This window comes from Rhipicephalus sanguineus, chromosome 11 (assembly GCF_013339695.2).
Source record: "Rhipicephalus sanguineus isolate Rsan-2018 chromosome 11, BIME_Rsan_1.4, whole genome shotgun sequence".
NCBI classification, from domain to species: Eukaryota; Metazoa; Arthropoda; class Arachnida; order Ixodida; family Ixodidae; genus Rhipicephalus; species Rhipicephalus sanguineus.
Genome location: NC_051186.1, coordinates 80,735,728 through 80,752,438, shown reverse-complemented (window position 1 = coordinate 80,752,438; position 16,711 = coordinate 80,735,728). Strand labels below are relative to the sequence as shown.

The window sequence follows — 16,711 nt, the reverse complement described above, 5'->3', positions numbered from 1 at the left end:
AAGAAGCGGTATGACCTGGTAATTCGGGCAAGTAAACCAGGACTCGGTGCCACGGATGGCACCTGCCTGTCTAATTAGCATGCTACAATCGTGACCTAGAGCCTGTACAGCTGAAGCCATGGAGGTCGATGCAAGTGATGTCCCGAAAGCTGAGTTGCTAATACAGTATGAAATACTTTCCCCGTAAGAATTCGCTGAATTTGTATAAAACCAACGACAGTGAACTTGCAACAACAAGGGAAACGTGCCGCCGAACAGTAATACCACCGCGCTTACGGTGCGCATTCGATACTGTCAACGAACACGTGGAAATGGTGAGAGGAGTGCATCGCCACACGCCACGCAAGTGCTGGTGGGATCTGCAAAACAAAGGGCCGGTTATCACGTCCACTGCTCTTTATGGTTGTGCTTCGGTATGATTGACGATCATCACCGTTTCATTTATTGCGATAGCAATTATATGGACAGTCTGGGCTGGTTTTTGCCGTCGCCGCAGTCATGCACCGTGTTGTGTATATTAAATATATATATATATATATATATATATATATTATATATATATATATATATATATATCGGGCAATACAAGGGGCCCACGATGCCACGAGCAGGTACTCCCGGCCGTTCCAACGGGGAGCGGCCGCAGGAGGGTCGGGGATATATATATTATATATATATATTATATATATATATATATATATATCTATATATATATATATATATATATATGACAACCACAAAAAATAATTCAGAAATACACATGATGTGTGACGGCCCCCCCATACCCAAAGAACTCGAGGCGCAAATCATCCCAAGACAAGGGTTTTATTCCGCCATCAAAAGTACGGATCGTCACCGTCAGCTTCGGGCAATCCAAGGGGCCCACGATGCCGCGGGCAGGTACTCCCTGCCTGTTCCAACGTGGGAGCGGCCCGCAGGGGGGTCGGGGTATAACCAGGCTCTCTTCCCTCGGTGTACAATAAAGTTATCTATCTTTCCTACTCGCGGAATCGAAAGGCCGAGCTCTCCTCCGCAGCGCGCGGCGTTAGACGGCCAGGCCACGAATAGTACCGTCTTTCAGCATGCTAACGGCGAGCTATTTATATACACCACTTACTTCAGCGTGCTTTCTTACTCACCACTGAGACGGCGCGAAGTGCGCGAGGGGCGCGCTTTAAAGGTCATCGCCCCGCACGCAGCGTTGTGCGCGCGCGCCTCGGTGCACTTCACCCTACGGGGCGTGGTCGCCTGTGTGCGCCTCATGGAGGGAGCAAGGGGGTTGTATGTCTTGTGCTTTCACCGCGGTGTCCGCGCTGAAGTTACAGAGCGTACAAAGGTCACTTCGCTCGCTGCAGCGGCCGCGTTTGCGAAACAAGCACGCTGTTCAAACAGAAATAAGTAACAACTGTGACATTTCATAGTTCATGCTCGCCCTGTGTGTGTTCTTTTCGTGTGTCCTTTGCGCTTGAGCGACAAGCTGGAAATTTCCAGCTGCTTTCCGTTCTTCGCGTTACATTCCAATTTGTTGCTATCGCATTCATTGCTTCGCCGTTGCGGCGAAACTGTGACTTTTTTGTTTTGGTTTTTCCTAATGATACGTTTACTTTTCGCCTTGGCTTACACTTGTCGGCAATGTACCGATGTTACTTTTCAGCGCCTTCGATACGAACTTAAACGCGACAAAATGTTTACGTTCGCAAGAAACTCGCCGTCAGAGGTATTTGAGATGAGGGAGCTTTTATTCTTTCTTATTTTGTTAAATTACATTGAGCCTGTCGTTCTCCAGCATCACTAAATTGATCGACAAACGCCCGCGATAAGCTGCCGGGAGCGCTCGCGAGCACGCATCAACTGTTACCGAACATCTTAGCTGCGACGGCGCGCACGAAATTCTCGTCACGAAAGTGCCGGCTGCAGACCCGCGAGTTAACGTTGGCGTATTTTCCAATTTTCGGCTTTACCAGCCAAGTGTCGCGCATTTTTTTACCTATGGGGTAATGATGAAAACTTACAGCGGGATCTGTCGCATACGTCTGGCTCTGCCGCACCAATAAGTACACCAACAAGCTGAAGCTGTTTTCACGCAATCTAGCGGTAATAACTCCAGCTGTCCAAATTAAGCTTCACACGCTGAGAATTGAACGTCGCGCACCGCAATTTCACCCGAACGTCGTGTTCCGGCACAACAACTACACAGCAAGGTGAGCAGGAGCAACCTATCTCTGACGTCAAAACGATCGCAGCGCCAGCCTCTCCAGTGGAGGCCCTCTCGGCCAATATAAAATTCCACTGAGCTGTGCAAACTATTACACCACACAACCTAGCAGCTTCGTTAACGATCGAGTTTGGGTGGCGGTTCGTGTCGCCGCCCAAAACGTAGTTATCTGCACTAAGGCATTATAGAATACGGTTTTAATATAGTAGTCAATTTCCTTGGCCAAATAGAGCCATAAACAAGGTCAATCTTGAAAAACTGTACGAGGAAGATCTTCTTCGACATATCGGTTGTTTAACTGAAACCCTCGCATTTTTCGTTCATATCAGACTGTATCTGCTAAGTGCATTTCAGGTTGCTGTTTCTGGTATTGCATTTATTTCATTCTCGTTAGCCAACATCCTAGTGAGCGAGCCTATTTTCGCACGAATCGACGCGAGTACGACACCGCGTATGATTTCTCCAATTCCTCACAGTTTCTATGGTGCACTTGCCAGCAACAGAGGCCGTCGTAATTGTTCAAAACTGAAGTTTACTTCTTCTCGTACGAGCAGTGCACGAGCACTAAGCCATGGAAGTAAAAAAAAAGAAAGAGAGAAACAAAGAAAGAAAAATGGAGAGAAGTAAGAAAAAAAAAGTCAGTTTCGCCGAAAGGGCGAAGCAATGAATGCGATAGCAAGAAATCGGAATGTCACACGAAGAACCAGAAGCAGCTCGATACTCGCAGCACGCCGCTGAAGCACAAAGGACGCCCGAAAAGAACGCACAGGTATACACAGCTAGAGTGTACTAACACAGGACGAGCGTGAACTAACAAATGTCACAGTTGTTACGTCTGTGTTTGAGCAACGCACTTCACGTGTCGACAACGGAGAAGCAGACGCTCTTAGATATTTCTTTTTCCTTTAAGCTGCGGCGCGTGGAGTGACACCTCTGCGTCTCCGGGCACACGGGGGCGTCTGACGCAAATTGTGCCTAAGGTCCCTAGATAAAACAAGTTTTGTTTTTATCTAGGGACCTTAATTGTGCCTGGTGTGCCCGGTGTTCTTTTTTTTTCGTTTCACATCACGAGTGGGGACAGAAAGGGGCCACATTTTCGTGCGCGCCTCAAGGGCAGTTTTTAAATTGAAAGAATATGTAAGAGCGTTACGTGATAAAAAACACGCTCAAGCTCCTCCGAGATCTGTGTACCACCAGCGGGAAATGGTGTATCTAAATAGCTCGCCGATATTACAGCGGCGCATGCATGGCGCGTGGTTGGGTTCTCTAACGCAGCGCGCTTGGGAGCGAGGGGTCGCTGGTTCGTATTCCCGGTCGGGTGCTTCGGAATTTTTTCTTCTGCTTTATTCTTCTTTGTGCCTCTTTTTATACATATACGTACATATACATATCAGGCACATGACGGCGACGGTGATGGCAAAAATCCGCCGATAGTTTCCATATAATTGCTATCGCAATGAAAGAAGAGCAAACGTTGCTAACGCTCTGCATCTTATGACAATTTGTGCGCCTTGTTCTAAAGTGAATGTATTCCAATTACGGGTTCAGTATGACCCTGATTTACATCTATTTGCAAGAGCAATTATATAGACTATAGTGTACTAGAATTCTAGTACACTATAATGTAGATACTTCAGGCACATTTCTGCCGTCGTCGTCGCCGTGGGGTTCTGTTAAAATCCAAGAGCGATAGCATCAGTGCGCGCGCCGTATGTTCCGTGTGCTTGTGATAGCGCGTGTGGGCAGCCGACGTGCGCTGCTCAAGTGGCGGGTAAAAATGCAGACTACCTTCTTAGCGCAATAGCCGAGGCAACCTTAAGTTGGCGCGCGCCAGGTTATCCCCTGGTGGCCCGATTAAAACGTCGTAAGTCGTCGGCTGCCGCGCGCGTGTTTTCCGCTGAGCGCGTGCGGCTGGTCATTGCGTTTCCAGGTTGCAAAGAAAGCTCCGTCATTCCACAAGTCGGTGCACACCATTCTTATGCCGCGCAACACCACATCAGCCTTGAGCAGATGATAATCACTGAAATGAGCCTGTGGAGCTGTATATACAAGGGAAATTCATAGGCAAAACAAGCGCCATGCTGTACGCATATTCAAATCGTAACTTATTTTGCGTGCCTTTTTTTGATAACTGTCATGCGGCAGATCGAGTGGCCCTTACGTGTACAGCGTTAAGCCTCAGTGAACTTCCCACACATCGTCGCGCCCATTCAGTACTTTCAAGAAAGAGATCCTAACCTAAACAGGAGACAAGCACGGGACTGGCGTCGCCTCCAAACAAACACGTACCCACATTTACACAGAATGCACCCTCACAGATACAGCAACAAATGTCCGTGGTGCTATGCAACACCGACATTGGAACACAAATTACACCATCTCCCGCTAAAGGGGACCATGAGCCGATGCGAAGCCGGAGCCCTTGCACGATCGCGTTCCGTTGGCGTTCGTTGGGCATGCTACGACCTCGCGTCGTGGAACGCGAAGAGGGACGCTACGCGCGTCGTATCTTCCATCTAGCCTGGCCGTTAGTTCTCACAGGGCGAGCGGGGAACGCGGTCGACAGGCGGGCGAGAGGGGGGCAGGGTAGGAGAGGAGAGAGAAGGGGAGGGGACGCGCATGCGCATGCGCATGAGCTCATCGCGGCGTTGCGCAGGAGAGAATTTCGGCATGTCTAGCCCACGTTTCAGAGGAAGAGTGGAAAGGGGGAGGGAAGGGGAGAGGGTGAGAGGAGAGAGGAAAGGGGAGAGGGGAATGATGAGGGGAGTGGAGAGGAGGTGTGTGGGGAGGGTATGCGCATGCGCAGTAAGGATGGTGACGCCGCACACCACCACCACCACCACCGGATTGAGCTCCGCCTTAAGATACTTCGCATCTAATAACATATCAGTGTACACAACGTCCGGAGGCTGCCATCTCGCCTCTGTGTAACAACGATTCCCTGAATTGGTCATGGGAGGCGCGGCTTGCGGAGCTGGAAATGGGAAGCCATCTGGCGACCCTTGACCAGGCCCGGCGAGCCGCTGTAGCCAGTGGGGCCCTGGAAGAGGGGCACCACCCACCCTAACCACTCTAAGGCATGACATAAATAAAATGTTTCTACTCTCTCTCTCAAGAAAGAGCACACTGGAGAACCAGCTCATGTGAGAAACTGTTGTGTTACTGCATGCGCATACGGCGCAATATTTGAAACAGTGACCGCGACTGGTGCTCTCCAAGAATTCTACCCGCGAGCCCTTGCGACAGCCGCGTGAAAGAACGGGTGCTGACATCCATGTCGTGTCTGTTACTGGGCATGGCTTTAATCTAACCTCTCTGCGCTGAGAATCAACGTAGAAACAACCTAGCATACCGAGATAAAGCGTGGCAACAACCTAGAAGCAATCTAGAAACAACCCGCATCACCTAGCTAAGTCCTTAATAAAATGCTTTGTTGGGCGCGTTGGTTCATTCTGTAATAGACTGAGCGCAAACGGACGGTACACAAGAAGACAAGACGACTACACGAGCGCTCGCGTAGTCGTCTTATCTTCTTGTGTCCCGTCCGTTTGCGCTCAATCTAGTATAGCAGAGGCCTATAGAAACAACCTAGAGGCAACCACATTAGTTCAATGTTGCTAACGGGCCGCCAAGCTCGGCTTGGCGGTCCCTGCGTGGGACTAGCCGGGTGGCGCGGGGTCTCCCCTGCGTCTTCTCTGGACCCCAATAAAGTTTGCATCATCATCATCATCATCATCATCATCAACCACATTAGTCTTCAGAATCGTCCAGTCTTGCTGCTTCAAGCAATTGCGCGGCTTAGTGCAAGCTTTGCGAGTTTTTGTCGCCAAGAATTGCTTGATGTTTCTTCCTATTCATTGGTCGCTTGCTTTTTTTTTTCTTCCTCTCTCTCTCTCTCTCTCTGTGCTCGTTATCTCGCCCGTCAGAGTCATTGCATCCCACGCCAGACAAATGGGCGCACGTGTTCTGGGAGCGAAGCATAGGAGTAAAAATAAGACGAAGAGAACACGTGCCGGTTCATGATGCTGATAATTTTCTATCAGCGACGCACGGCAAACGTCGACCATAACAGCTCTGCTGTAAAACAGAACACTGGAGATTGCCAATGCGAATACACCTCTCCTGTCCCGTCCTTTGCTTTTGGTAACTACATTAGTAACTAGTTGGTTCATAATCAGTGCAGAGGCTGAAACAGCGCGACGAGAACGAGGACAAGAAAGGACGGTTTGTCCTGTGGTCTTCGTTGTCCTTGTTCTCGTCGCGGTGTTTCGTCATCTACCCTTGTGCATTTCACCCCGAAAATCAAGTTTACCAACAAGCCCAGCTTAAAGCCCGTTTTCAATCAATGATCAATCAATAACTTTTATTTTATTTTCACGCTGAACAAGAGGAGACAGGAATAAAAGCTAATGCAGCTTGACGAGGGTCGAGCTTTCATGGATTCGCACAAACCTGGGTCGCCATGAATGAGTCCACTCTGGTTGTTTCATTTATAAGCGTTTCTCCCTCATACGCAAAGACGTTTTTAGGCAAGGGTGACTTTTTTTTTTCGTTTTTCGCTTTTATCTACAGCTCCAGGTTGCAAAAGGTCTAGTCATTATAGGGACGCTATAGAGAAAGACGATTTTTCGCGTAATGGTAAATTAAAATTTCACAATATCAAAAACGCCACTCTTACCGCGATAAGACGCCTGGTAGGCGAAAAAAAAAACGCACGAATAGAAAATGCGGGTAGCGACGCCACCTTCCAATTCCGGCACCGAACGCCATGACTTCATATATTTTGAAGGCGTCTACTACGTCATGCATAGGTCCTAATCGGCAAATATGAAGTACACATACCCTCATGTGTACGCAAAGCACACTTGCGTCAAAATTATGTAGTAGATGACGTGTCTTCGCTTTCGATTATGATCTCATCAATCTGTGTAGATAGCGCAGGTTTTCATCTTCCTCTAGCGCTCTTATCCCATTTCATAATGCGAATAATCAACTAGCACAGCTTTTAAGGTTACTGGAGAAAAAAGGAGCATCGTTTATTTCTCTTCTAATAGGAAGCGTCTGATGTGACCATTGACAATATCCGGGCCGCTCCCGCTGCACCCAGTGGCCCGCATCGGACATATACTCAACGCGACCTCCAGTGGCATAGTCCAAGTTAAGCACAGCGACCCCTTCGGTAAGCGCCGTGTCACGGCGCCCCCACACTATGAGCACGGGGACGGCCAACCGCCGGAACTTGAAACCACCACTCGACAGCCTCTGGAAAGACGCCCGGTAGTAGTTGATCGGACCGGTCAGAGCACCTGCGTCGCAATTAGTAGGTTACAGAAGAGGCATATTTAACTTTCACCACAGCGATTAGCGGGGCTAGGTGGCACTTGGTGCAATTTCAGCTCCGTCGAGGAAAAAGGAAATTGCGAAACAGCCAACACGACAAGGAAGGACCACGGCCGTTACATAAAAAAAAAACAGACCTGTTTTTTTTATGTAGCGGCCGTGGAAGGACGCTGATCTTTTCTGTGTCCTGCTGCCTGCACGGTTTTCCAATTTCTTTTTTTCTTTTCTCAAGACTTCTTGTTCATCAAGTGTACCGTCTCCAACAAGGCCCCAGTTCTGCCATAGTGACCAATATGTTCATTTTTATTAAGGCGGAAGCCTCGGATGCCTCATCAAAAGCCAACACGCTTTTTCTGCCGCCATCAGCCAAAAAAAACAACAACAAAAAAACATGGCTGATCCCTCCGTGATAGGAAACGGTATAACACGAATGTGAAACGCGTCTTCAGAGACGTACATGAGCATTTATTGTTCATTGTTTCACCGCAACGCCGAAGCAATGAATGCGATAGCAACAAATTAGAATGTCACGCGAAGAACGGCAAGCAGCTCGAAACTTGCAGTGTGCTGCTCAAGCCCAAAGGACGCACGAAAAGAACACATACAGGATGAGCGCAGGACAGTGCAGGACCGTGCAGGGAATTTTCCTTTTTTCGGGGAATTTTCAGCCGTCATGTTAATAGAAAGGGAAAAAAGGGAGCCATTGCGATATTGCAGGGAATTTCAGCCATGGTGATTTCATCTAATATGTCAAAAACATGGCAGTCGCAGTGCGTTTTCGGCTTTTGCAATTTCCTAATATGCAATAATGGGCTCGTTGGTGAGCCGTGATATTGATGAAGCAGCGCAAAAATAGGACACAATCACACACACACATAAAAATGAGGCAAACACAAGCGCTGAGTTGGTGCGCGTCATTTTATGTGGACGAGCCTGCGTCTTTTTGTGAGCTAACCTTCAACCTGGCGTCTTTCGTTGGTTAATTCAACGGCGTTTTGAACTTTTTATTGTTTAATCAGCACAGGAGAAATCTCACCAGCACTACCTTGTCTGGTTGCGGAATGAGAGACATGCTTTTAGCACACTTACACTTCTATTCTACTAACGCAAAGCCAATGCAGAATGAGAGACAGAAGAATTCCTTAAACGCCATTGCGAATTTTTTATTGTTTCCCAATAATTATATGGCGCGACTTCTTCTTCACACGAGCGCCTCCGGTCATTTTATGCGTTCTTTTTGTGAGCTCTCAAAAGCCACGCACGCAAAGGCAGAACCCTAAAATGTTTCCCATGGCGCGACTTCTACTTCACTCCGGTTCCTCTCGACGAAGGCGAAGGCGTGCTTTTGTGCTGCGCAGAAACGCAGGCCCTAGTCATGACTTGAGTAGTCGTAAACATGTCACACACATACATTATATATGTGTGCGTGCGTGCGCGTGTGTGTGTGTGTGTCCGCACTTCGCGCGCATTACTACCATAGTGCAGGGATATATGCTCGGATTTTTTTTTCGAAGTATGCAGGGAGAAAATGCCCGAAATAGGGAATTTTGATGTCTCGAAAATTCTTCGGCGTTGGACGGAACATCACTGAGCTGCAGCCAAGCGCACGCAGGCGCAGCCGGCACGATCCAGCGCCTCCACCAGAGCGGAGGGAGCGGCACAATCAACGCGCGGGCGCCAGGAATGAGGTCACCCTTTCCCATACCCTCACCTGAGACGAAGGGTACAGAACACTATACTGTATAACATGTAACTACAGCCCAAATCTCGTCTTACTAGCCCTATTTACAGCTAAGCTATATGCATTCCACGGCCTAATGATACCCTTAATTAATCATAATTAAGCGTTACACGTGGCAAACATACTCCTTCGTAGCCCAACGCTTTTGTACTAAACGTCATTTTTCTACGTTCATTGCGGCGGACCTATAGGCCCTTTTCTGTGCTTCTAGGTTGCGAGTGTCCCTTTTAAATGAGAGGTCAGAGAGGTGAACCTCTCCGCTATAGCCTTATGTTGCTAGAAGCTAGCGCCATAAGAGCAACGATTGCGATGCTAGCTTCTCTTTTTTTATTGCGATAGCGATTATATGGACACTCTCGGCTGATTTTTGCTGTCGCCGTCCCCGTCATGCCCCGGATATGTAATGTATGCATATATATAAAAGAGGCACAAAGAAAAATAAAGCAGAAAAAAATTCTGAAGCACCCGACCGGGAATTCGAACCAGCGACCCCTCGCTCCCCAGCGCGCTGCGTTAAACTCAACCACACGCCATGTATGCGCCGGCGACATAACGGCGAGCTATTTATACACACCATGTACCGCTGGTGGTAAGCAAATCTCGGAGGAGCGCGAGCCTGTTTTCTATCACGTAACACTCCTAATTTTCTTTCAATTTGAAAATTGCCCTTGTGTGGCTGGAGAGGCAGGGGGTCACTCCACGCGCCGCAGTTTAAAAGAAAAAGAAAAAAAAAGCCCTCACCTCCCCAAAGGGAATCGTGAGGCAATGCGAATGCATTTCTTGCGCCGAGAGAGGTTACCGTTGCCGTCAGACATTCGCCTTCACCGACTTCTGCCATCGCCTTCAGAGGCGCCCAGCCAGCGAACGGTCGAGAGTGAGGCGTGAGCGGACGGGAGAGTGGGGCGCAGGGAGGAGATAGAGCGAACGGCGAGAGAAGGAGCGGCGAAGCACTGCACCTACCCTCTCCTACACTCTCTCGCACCACATGCTCCAGTTGCTAGGGGCGAGGATAAGCGCGCGCCCGCAGCTGTTGCTATGGGAGAGGGCGCCGCGGGCAACGCCGGATGCCTTACATAGACCGACTAAGAAATGCATTCGCATTTATTATCTTAGAGCGTCTGATTCTCCATTGTCAACACTTGCAGACGCAGCGCTCCTAATTTTCTATCAATTCGAAAACTGCCCTTGAGACGCGCACGACAAAGTGGCCATTTTCTGCACCCACTCGTGATGTGGACGCGCCGCAGTTTAAAAGAAGAAGATATATCTAAGAGCGTCTGATTCTGCATTGTCGACACTTGCAGCGCGTTGCTCAAGCACGTAGACATGCTTAAGCAACGCGCTTGAGTAACAACTGTGACAGTTGTTAGTTCACGCTTGCCCTGTGCATGCCTGTGCGTTCTTTTAGGCTTCTTTGTGCTTCAGCGGCGCGCTGCAAGTATCGAGCTGCTTCTGGTTCTTCGTGTGACATTTCAATTTCTTTCTATCGCATTCACTGCTTCGGCTTTGCGGCGAAACTGTGACTTTCTTGATGTAAAGCACGGGCTAGTCGTCCGGCGGATGGTGACTGTCGTGTCCTCTCTGTGTACGCATGAAATTTTAGTTTCACTGGAAAAACAGGTTGGGAAACTCACTCATGAGTCGACTCACTCGGACTCACGTAGACTCAGATCGAACCGTGAGTCTGAGTGAGTCCGGGTGAGAAAACTTTCGATGCGTCTGAGCCTGAGCGAGTCCTAAGTGCACAATGAATTCAGTGAGTGAGTCTAGCTTCGCTCTTTTTTTTTTTTTGGCGACCTATGTCCAGAACAAACCCAACCCGTGAGAAGCCACTCTTTCGCACCAAGTGGAATAATAAATGTTAGTTGCGTGATAAAATGCAGCGATGGCTTAGCCGTCGTCTCACTTTCTTCAAGAAACCCCCGCTTTCTTACCGACAAATCCGCCACGTCCTATGAACACAACTAAATCAGTGACGGGATTCGGCTGTTAGTCTGCGTTTGCTGTGCGTACCTGGCTTCCCGAAGGTGTACTTGAAGGCCTCCCTCTCTTCATCGCTGTAGACGGCGTGCAGTTCGTCTAGGGCCTGCATGTCATTAACGCTCAAGAACGCCTCTGCCACACAGGGTAACTGGAATGCTACGATGTACCTGTGAAACAAAGTTGATAATCATTAATCGATTCATTGATTCATTGATCCATTGGCTTGCGACTCATCTTTCATGTTGAGATTTCATCTTATGATTAAATCTTGTGATTTCATCTTACAGTCGCATATTACGAAAGTGGCCAGAGAGGAAAGCCGCTCGCTTGATGGATCCAGGGTATCTTTGGTGTTGCGGTGTTGCCTTTCTTATTCACAGCAAGAAAGCAATATTATCGTTGGCAAAACCAAGCGAGAAAAAGAGGGCGATATTTTTCTTGCAACAGGCTAAACAACGCGGCGATACACAATGTGGAGATTCTTTTAGAGCCGGCCGAGAGCGCGACAAAGCGTGCGTCGCGTCTGCGCTCTTGTACGGCCACGTCCGGACATGTGAAACGCTACACTGCACGTAACTATTGCAGCGGGGACGGGACGCACCGCCATTGTGCACGATTTTTTGTAGTGCAGGTAAGTTACCTTGTAGTTTCTTGAAATCCAGAAAAAAAGAAAAAAAAGGGGGGCAGGAGGCAGGGGAAGATGGAAGCTTGCGATGACAAATTCGCAATCATTGTTCGTGTGCTGCAGCCACACAAACAGCAACTGCTTTAGTTGCAGCCTTGAAGAAGACAAGTCCGCTCATCGAAACGTCGGCTCCAGCACACAAACCCAGTTTACGAATTTTACATCTCGTAGTTTCTGCCACTCGTCAACTGAATGTCGATCGCATAAATCCAGGCAGTTATGCATAAGAAACTAACCAGTTGAACTATGATTGCAAAACTAAAAAAAAAAAAAAACCACGCAGCCTCTAACAAAGTTGGGATATAGGGCGTGATCATGATGTGCGCACACGATAAGAAAAAAAAATTGGGGGACGTGTAAGTTTCGCCTTTAAGAGTTGAATGCAATAGCGATATCCGACCCCATCCTCATCGTGCTCTGTTTCGCTTGTCATTATGTTCACTCGCCCGGTCTCACACACACGGACACACACAAACACACTCGACATACCTATAGTAAAGGCAAAGGTTTCCGCCCTCTGCAACAGCGCTTTTATGACAACAGTGCACTCACTACGTTTGTGTAAGAGAATGCGCGCACTAATGTGTATGCCCTTTGTAATGGATGGCATGCGTTAAACCAGCAGTAATTACGCGCGTGATACTTCTTCGAAGTTGCGATGCACCCACTACGTGTTCGTAAGGGAATACGCGCAGTAATGTGTGTGCCTTTTGTGATGGGTGGCCGGCTTTAAACCACCAACTCGGTATGCAGTACACACGGTGTGACGCCCGATGGCAATATACGCCTGTACCCCGTTTTACTGCGATATTACATCTCGTACTGTGAGACCTGCACAGAAGACGCCTATGTTCGTGAAGCAATGAAGTTGATTTCCGTCAACGCCTCCTCTAGAAAAATGCCTGCGGCGTCGCTGGCCATCCCATTGTAGCGGTCCTGCCATGAGTTGTGGTCGCTTGCCGAGAGATGGCGCCACGTACTGCCCTATTGTTTTCAATGGGGCTGGCGGGGTGTGACGTCGAGGGGGGTAATTTGCGCATACGCAAATGTGTATTGCAAGTGACCACCGCAGGGATCGCCAGCTACTGCCCTCATTAGAAACGGTGAAGGAGGGAAAGGGTAAGACAGGAGGTTTTTGGCTCACGCGGCAGGCATCTTTCTAGAGGAGGCGTTGTTTCAGTGAGTTCCAAGCAATGGCGTGGCTCTGTTCATCATCGGAGAGCCCGACACCAAGTAAGCATACCTTAAGGAATTTTAAAGAAAGCCAGTCCCGGTTTTTTTTTAGGGGCGAAGCTCCTCTTAGTCTAACCTTGTCACGTCTCCTTTGTCCGGCGTAACCACCTTTGCAAACTGCCCACTACTTCGTCTTTGCAAACATCCCAGTACGATCTATTACCGATCCATTACTTCACCGACCATACAGCCGTTTTAATGAAGGGGGAACGGAAGCCACCTTTGCAAACTGCCCACTACTTTGTCTTCGCAAACATCCCACTACGACCCATCACCGATCCATCACTTCACCGACCATAAAGCCGTTATAATGAAGGGGGAGCGGAAGCCACGTCTAGCTACCACTTACGATTAATAAAATTTCTTGTATAAATATACACAGTGTTTGTCACGTCCTTGATGATATACTGGGCTATCGCTTTGATTACTGCTGGGCGAAACCACTGAAGATTTTGCGGTGTAACCATGATTGCTTCAGAAGCTTCGCCCAAGCTCTTCATCATTCACCCGTGGATATGCTGTGAATTTTTTTCCTCATCTTGACACATTCTTGTAGTATTGCGTATTACTGTAAATGGTGTCTATTATTGGATGTACATGCGACGTTAATAAACCGGTAATAAAGAAAAAAAAATGGAGTGGCTCTCTGGTAGAACACCTGCTTGCCACGCAGACGGTCTGGGTTCGATTCTCACTGGAACCTAAGATTTTTTATTATTTATTTTAAACAAGATGATATTTCGCTTACAACCCCCGACGCCGGCACCGGAATTTCTGCGGAACGAGCACTTTAACGCTATCGCGTTAAAAGCGCTGCTACACTAAACAACAACCACCTTACCCTTTTTCTCGTACTAACCAACAACAAGACGAAACATTTGCAGACATTAAATGTTTACGCACTACGCCAAAGGTTCCAGGCGAGTTCACGTGCATTTTTCTTTTGTTGAAATGCGCAGCGAGGGCGCTCATATAATATATTTGCGTGCATATACTCACTCCGATAGGCATAACATTAAGAGGTATGAAGGCAACAGCATATTTAGGAGCTCACTCCAAAAGGAAATACTCCCGCTGATGTTAAGAGTTCGTCAAATCACATAAAACATAGTGAAGTGTTCATTATAGTACATGCAACGCAGGCGTAGCGTAACCTGAAGTCATTAGATGGCTAAATGCGAAGACACATATAGGATAGACTCAACCGTCACAAGACGGCTCTCGGAGAGGCCTTAGCCTTCCAGGGATCCAAAAAAAGCGGACGATGCACTTAAGCTATGCACTTTAGCGAAGCTATCAAAGGTCAGACAACCTAGCAGAGAGAGAGAGAGATAAGATTGTTTAATGAAATGCCCGGAGAGGTTAGTCTGGTTTGTCGCCTGGCTTGCTACTCCAGGTGTCGGGTGATTATGGTATGTACAATGATCACATATACACCATATACACACAAATTTTCGGCAACCTAGCAGATAGAGTACAGTTCTAAATACTCAGCTTGTACATACCACGATTTGAAGATCTGCTCAAGACTGTTGTGTAGCTGGCGCTGCATGGCCACAGGGTGCGGGCCGTTGATGATGATTAGCTTTTTCACCATGTCCTCGTGTTTTGTAGCGAAGCTCCAGGCAATCGGCGCGCCCCAGTCATGGCCGATAACCGTCACCTTTTGCCGCCCTGTGTCAGCCCACATTCGTAAACAGATTGCTGTATTCTTCGAGCTGTACCACACCCAAATGTACACGAAGAACACAATTCGCTGTGGAAGCTCGAAATGAAATATTGCGTCGCTATCGTTTGGAATTGCTATAAGTTTTCGAAATCGATATGTCGCCTTCTAGCCGTAATAATGTTCTGACGGGAACTGTGCTTCGATTTAACCAAAAAAACGCTACAATTAAAGCATTTGTTCTTTTTGTTGTTAATATGAGCTTTCGCCAAAAAAATTCAAATCATAATCGCCAAACTTAATGAAATATTGTTAGAAATCAGCTCCCATGTAAACGGTTACCAGCTTCGACGCACTTCTTGCTGGCTGCTTAGAGACCTATTGCTGAGGCGCGTACATACGAGCTCAAGTTGTCACAGCTTGCGTGGATTTCCTGATTGCCTTGGCAGAGCCCGAGAACTCACGTCGTCCACATATAAGAGTACGTCCATTAAGCAGCGCACCCTTCAAAATGAACTCTTGCCAGCTCACTTATTTTTTAGATAACCCTGCTTTCATCAAGCTCGAGCTGGCACGAAATCAGCTCGATCATCACTCCAAAATAGGTTTCCTTGCTTGGTTGTTTCCGATTTTTTTATGTATCACTGCATAATAATGGTCAACCTTCGAGAATGGGTGTGTTCGACTATGCCAGCATGAGTATGAAAACTCTAGTTATACTCAATTATCTGCGGTACTTGTTCGTGCTCAAACATCTCATCAACTTTGTTTCCTCGACAGCTTGATCATTGTGACCCAAACTGATACAGCTATACCTGCTGTGCCGGATTTATCGGCTGCTCCTGCTACCTGGCTTACTCAAGCAAGCTGCGCGTCGTGTAGACACCAGAACTGCGTTAAACATGCGTGTTTTACGTGCAAGAAATTATTTCCTAACTGGCGTGAAGGTCAAGCATGCGTCACGCAGCGCGCATCTCACCGAGTGACTTGACGAGTCCGTGGACGTCCTCGACGAGCTTGGAGACTTGATAATCATCGACGCTCGCAGGCTTTGACGACTGTCCATAACCGCGGAGGTCCGGTACCACGACCCTGAACCACAAAGAGTGTTATCTAATTTCACACGAATACGACAACAATGGAGCAGAGAGAGATCTTGCTGGAAGGGGACGGCGAATAGCACGCCTAAGCTGTCGTCGCCCCCACGATAAAAAAAAAAAAAACTTGGAGGTACCTGGAGTCGTAATGCTTGTCAATTACTCAAGAGTGGCCTAGATTTAGTGGCGTCGGAGCCAAGTAGGTGTGCACGTGGCCGGCCCACGAGAGCGACAATTTAGGTTCAGCGTTTTCGCAGAAGTAACGCGCAAGAAATTATTTCACTCCGTACAGCGCGCAAAAGTACACACGGAGCCCGTGCACGGAGCACAGGCTCTCTCAGTAAAGTACATGTTTATAATACAGCCCGACACTGAAATTGTCAATGTCGCTTGGATGCTCACAGTAGCAAAACTAGACCGAGGTGCTGAAGCACGAGTTGCGTTCGAACGAAGACTAGTGTATCAGCTCTCTCACCAAGTCCTCGATCTCCTTATTCACTCTCTCTCAGGGTACTACTTATCTCTGTATCGGTTTGTCTGCGTAGGTGTTTATAATTCTTTTGTCAGCAAATATTCTACATGTCTCTTCCTTTAATTCCCAGGATATGGGGACATCTGTACGGCGCCATCTCTAGGCGGCAGCAACGGCGGCGTGCCGAAACTGAATTGGAAGCAGGCGAAAAAAAAATCATATCTGACGAAAAAAAGCTAGTCAACAGAAATGACTCCCGGTTCTATGCGGAAGACACCC

At 48.0% G+C, this 16,711-nt stretch overlaps 1 protein-coding gene across 11 annotated transcripts in view; it reads right to left on the bottom strand.

Moving 5' to 3' along the window:
• Positions 1-16,711, bottom strand: part of LOC119375196 (GRB10-interacting GYF protein 2) — a 676,837-nt gene that overhangs the window by 182,442 nt on the left and 477,684 nt on the right. The gene's annotated exons all lie outside the window — the stretch shown is intronic.